This window comes from Pelophylax lessonae (assembly GCF_965119305.1).
Source record: "Pelophylax lessonae genome assembly, chromosome: 8".
Lineage (NCBI taxonomy): Eukaryota > Metazoa > Chordata > Amphibia > Anura > Ranidae > Pelophylax > Pelophylax lessonae.
The window spans coordinates 109,729,851-109,735,850 of NC_138775.1; positions in this window are offsets into that span (position 1 = coordinate 109,729,851).

The following is a 6,000-nucleotide window of genomic DNA, read 5'->3' on the forward strand; positions in this document are numbered from 1 at the left end:
TGCCTCGCTTCAGGCTCTGATTGCACAGGGTGCAAACCACTCGTGTCCTGTCATCAGCACATTTTCTAAAGAACTTCCACGCTAGAGAACTCCTTTGAGCTGACTTTGGTGCGCTCGTTCCCTTGCTGCGTTGGGCAGTAGCAGGCGTAGTGTCTAGGGCACGGCCACTCCGCTTCTGCACCCTGCTCCCTCTTCTGCTGTGCTGGTGGCACTGTGCGACCACCGCCTCTTCCTCCAAACCACTCAGGTCACCTGCATGACGTTCATTCCATGTGGGGTCGAGGACCTCATCGTCCTCCACATCATCTTCCACCCAGTCTTCACCCCTGCCCTCCTTGTCGGTCTCCACAATTCTGAACGCCGCAGCAGTTGGCACCTGCGTTTCGTCATCATCGGAAACGTGCTGCGATGGTCCTTGCATGTACTCATCTTGAGAACTAAGTGGTTGGGCATCGCTGCACTCAATCTCTTCCACTTCTGGGGCAGGGCTAGGTCGATGGCCCTGGGAAACCCTGCTGACAGAGTCCTCAAAAAGAACAAGAGACTGCTGTATGGATTGGGGCTCAGACTGCTTGCCTGATTTCCAAGGGGGTGAGGTGAAAGACGGTTGGACATTGGCTGCAGGTGCCAACTCTGACCTTTCTGCAGTAGACTGGGTGGGAGACAATGTGAAGGAACTGGAGGCACTGTCAGCAACCCAATCTACTATCGCCTGTACTTCTTCAGGCCTCATCACGTCTAGAGGCGCATTATGCCCTACCAAATACTGCTGCAGGTTCTGTCGCCTACTCACACTTGTGGAAGGTATTTCACTTGTGCGTGTAGCTGGGACAGATCGACCACGTCCTCTCCTTGCAACAGGAGCTCTACTAGCAGCACCACGACCCAAGCCACGGCCCCTATTTGACGGTCTCCTCATATTTCTGTAATTTATGATCTTGCCCTAGAAAGGAGTTTATTGAATAGCGGAACAAAACAACAACAGTATTGCACGGGTGTATCTGACAATCAAATATGCAAACTATGCCGCAATTTAATGTTTTTTTACCCCAAAAGGGTGTATATTGAATAGCGGAATAGGAAAAAGGATAAAAAAACGGTGTATCTCACACGTACAAACACAGACTAGGCCTCGATTAAAATTTTTTGTACCCTAAAGGGAGGATGAGGAAGAGGAGTAGGAGGAGTTGGGAACAGGAGGCAAACTGAAGCGCCCTGCAATCCTTGGCGGTGGAAGGAGATGCGCCAAACAAATTTAAAAGGTGTATCTCACACGTACCGATACAGACTATGCCGTAATTTAATTTTCTTACACTCCAAAAGGGTGTATATTGAATAGCGGAATAGGAAAAATGTTATAATACGGTGTATTTCACACGTACAAACACAGACTAGGCCCCGATTACAATTTTTTGTACCCTAAAGGCAGGATGAGGAAGAGGAGTAGGAGGAGTTGGGAACAGGAGGCAAACTGAAGCGCCCTGCAATCCTCGGCGGTAGAAGGAGATACGCCAAACAAATTTAAAAAGGTGTATCTCACATGTACCGATACAGACTATCCCGCAATTTAATTTTTTACACTCAAACAGGGTGTATATTGAATAGCGGAATAGGACAAATTTTACAAAACGGTGTATCTCACACGTACAAACACAAACTAGGCCCCGATTACAATTTTTTGTACCCTAAAGGCAGGATGAGGAGTAGGAGGAGTTCGGAACAGGCAGGAGGCAGACTGAAGCACCCTCAAATCCTCGGCAGTATGAGATGCGCCCCAAAAATTGGAAAGGTGTATCTCACACGTACCGACACAGACTATCCCGCAATTTAATTGTTTATACCCAAAGGTTTTGATTAAATAGCGGAATAGAAAATATGATCAAAAAAAGTGTATGTATCTCACACGTACAGAAGCACACTAGGCCCCAATTACTATTGTTTGTACCCCTAAAAGGCTGGATGAGGAGTAGGAGGAGTATGGAACAGGCAGCACCCTCAAATCTTCAGAAGTATGAGATGAACCCCAAAAACTTGGAAAGGTGGATCTCACACGTACCAACACAGACTATCCCGCAATTTAATTGATCCCCAAAGGTTTTTATTGAATAGCGGAATAGGAAATATGATCAAAAAAAGTGTATGTATCTCACACGTACAGAAGCACACTAGGCCCCAATTACTATTGTTTGTACCCCTAAAGGCAGGATGAGGAGTAGGAGGAGTTTGGAACAGGCAGCACCCTCAAATCTTCAGAAGTATGAGATGAACCCCAAAAACTTGGAAAGGTGGATCTCACACGTACCAACACAGACTATCCCGCAATTTAATTGATCCCCAAAGGTTTTTATTGAATAGCGGAATAGGAAATATGATCAAAAAAAGTGCATGTATCTCACACGTAGAAAACCACACTAGGCCCCAATTACTATTGTTTGTACCCCTAAAAGGCTGGATGAACAGTAGGAGGAGTATGGAACAGGCAGCATCCTCAAATCTTCAGAAGTATGAGATGAACCCCAAAAACTTGGAAAGGTGGATCTTACACGTACCAACACAGACTATCCCGCAATTTAATTGATTCCCAAAGGTTTTTATTGAATAGCGGAATAGGAAATATGATCAAAAAAAGTGTATGTATCTCACACGTACAGAAGCACACTAGGCCCCAATTACTATTGTTTGTACCTCTAAAGGCAGGATGAGGAGTAGGAGGAGTTTGGAACAGGCAGCACCCTCAAATCTTCAGAAGTATGAGATGAACCCCAAAAACTTGGAAAGGTAGATCTCACACGTACCAACACAGACTATCCCGCAATTTAATTGATCCCCAAAGGTTTTTATTGAATAGCGGAATAGGAAATATGATCAAAAAAAGTGTATGTATCTCACACGTACAGAAGCACACTAGGCCCCAATTACTATTGTTTGTACCCCTAAAGGCAGGATGAGGAGTAGGAGGAGTTTGGAACAGGCAGCACCCTCAAATCTTCAGAAGTATGAGATGAACCCCAAAAAATTGAAAAGGTGGATCTCACACGTACCAACACAGACTATCCCGCAATTTAATTGATCCCCAAAGGTTTTTATTGAATAGCGGAATAGGAAATATGATCAAAAAAAGTGTATGTATCTCACACGTACAAAACCACACTAGGCCCCAATTACTATTGTTTGTACCCCTAAGAGGCTGGATGAGGAGTAGCAGGAGTATGGAACAGGCAGCACCCTCAAATCTTCAGAAGTATGAGATGAACCCCAAAAACTTGGAAAGGTGGATCTCACACGTACCAACACAGACTATCCCGCAATTTAATTGATCCCCAAAGGTTTTTATTGAATAGCGGAATAGGAAATATGATCAAAAAAAGTGTATGTATCTCACACGTACAGAAGCACACTAGGCCCCAATTACTATTGTTTGTACCCCTAAAAGGCTGGATGAGGAGTAGGAGGAGTTTGGAACAGGCAGCACCCTCAAATCTTCAGAAGTATGAGATGAACCCCAAAAACCCCAAATATCATTCAGCTCTGCTGCAGGCCACAATTTAATTTTTTTTTAACCCAAGGCTGTATATTGAATAGTGGAATAGAAAAAAAGTGTATGATTTTTGAAACCACTCAATAATAGCACATGTGAACTGAACACAGCAGTGTATGATCAGTCAGCACAGCATAGCTGAAGGAAAAATGCTGCACACAGTGACTGATAGAAAAATACTTTTCTCCCTCCTCCTCAGTGGGCAAAAAAGATTGTGTTCACTGCACCCCAAAAAGATTGTGTTCACAGCAGCCCACACACAGCAAAATGGGTGTGGTCCACTGACACCTGCCTATCTCCTATCCCACCCCACACAGCAATATCGATTGTAGTTTGTAGAACACACTGACCCTAAAAATCAGCAGACTCTCTCCCTAAAAGGATTGATAAGATGATGATCGTAGATCGGGTGACTGCAAATCCCACCCCACACAGCAATATCGATTGTAGTTTGTAGAACACACTGACCCTAAAAATCAGCAGACTCTCTCCCTAAAAGGATTGATAAGATGATGATCGTAGATCGGGTGACTGCAAACCCCACCCCACACAGCAATATCGATTGTAGTTTGTAGAACACACTGACCCTAAAAATCAGCAGACTCTCTCCCTAAAAGGATTGATAAGAAAGATGATCGTAGATCGGGTGACTGCAAACCCCACCCCACACAGCAATATCGATTGTAGTTTGTAGAAAACACTGACCCTAAAAATCAGCAGACTCTCTCCCTAAAAGGATTGATAAGATGATGATCGTAGATCGGGTGACTGCAAACCCCACCCCACACAGCAATATCGATTGTAGTTTGTAGAACACACTGACCCTAAAAATCAGCAGCAGCCTCGCCCTAAAATGCCTACAACTCGCCCTGCCTAACACACTGACCTGTCCCTCAATTCTATCCGGACACAAATGTTTTTTTTTTTCTGTCTGTCCCTAATCAGCAGCCAGCACGTTGATGTGTGCTCTGTCCCTGAACTAACAGAGCAGAATGACGCCGCAGCGGCGCTGCCTTGAACTTATACATGCTTTAGACGGCCAATCACAGCTACTAATACATTTGTAGGCATGGCTGGGATGGCTTAGGCACACCAGTTAAACGCTTGTTGATTGGCTGTTGAAAGCCCGCCATGAAAAGCGCGCCAATGCATGCAAAACCCGGAAATGAAACGACCGAACACGGATTTTTACCCGAATATACAGTAAAGTTTTCGGGTCCGTGTTCGGGTAACGAAAATCCAATTATTGGGTACGAACACGAATAATACAGTCCGTGTTCACTCAACCCTAATCATGTGGGGGATGATGCTGGACAGCTGCTTGTGCCGGAGGGGAGAGAAAAAAAGTCAGATTCCCAGGGCTATAACACTGCAAATCAAGCTCTTTTTACCCCGCACCCCTGGAGAACAGTCTTGTGCATGCCTTCAGGTAGAACAAGCCCGGGGCCGCCCGCAAACTCTTTAACCACCTATCTTCTCCGCACCAAAGAGATCACAAAGATGACCAAAGATGGTGCCCAGTCCCCGTGGCCTGCAGAGTCAGCCACGCTGCCTCCAACTCCTGCGAATCCAGACAGAGACCGTGAGTACTGCCACCAAATCACCAAAGCAGATCCGGATGCCAGCCTTACTTTAATGTATGAAAAATTGGCTGATAAAATTCAAACAGAACTGTATAAATCCACTAACACCTTGACACAGGAGATAGCAGCATTAGGAGACCGCACTGATTTACTTGAGACCAAACATGATGAGCTCTCCCTTGCACATAATGATCTCAGGAAGGATTTTGAGCTCTTGGCAGAAAATTACAACTTACTGCAGGCACAGGTGGAGGATTTGGACAATAGGAATCGCAGGAACAACCTGCGCATTAGGGGTATTCCTGAGTCCATCACAGACCTTTCACCTGCTGTTTCTAAGCTCTTTAATGATCTATTGCCTTCATTCACCTGCGACAGGATTCACAGAGCCCTGCGCCCAAAACCACCAGCTGATAAATTCCCCAGGGATGTGGTTCTGAGCCTTAAGGACTTCCTTGTTAAAGAGGACCTCCTGCGTGCCTCCAGAAATGTCCCAAATATTTATTTTGAGGGTGACAGAATCCAGATCTTCCCTGACATTTCACAGGCCACTTTGGAGAAGCGTCATAGGATGAAAGAAGTTACATCAGTGCTGCAATCTGCTCATATACGATACAGATGGAGTTTCCCCTTTAAGCTCACGGTACCACATAAAGGCTCAGTGTATGTTGTGTACAACGTCACGGAAGGAAAGGATCTGTTGATCAAACTTGGACTGTTAGAAGCTGAGCCCAGTGCTCTTCAGCCAGTTACCCCAAGACCTTCTCCTGTTTGGGCCACCCCGGCTTCTCCCCGAGACCAACGCAGATGGAGACAACCGTTTAGATATTTGGCAGCCTAGCGCTTCTGATTCTGCCTCTGGGCCCATTTGTTCTGATA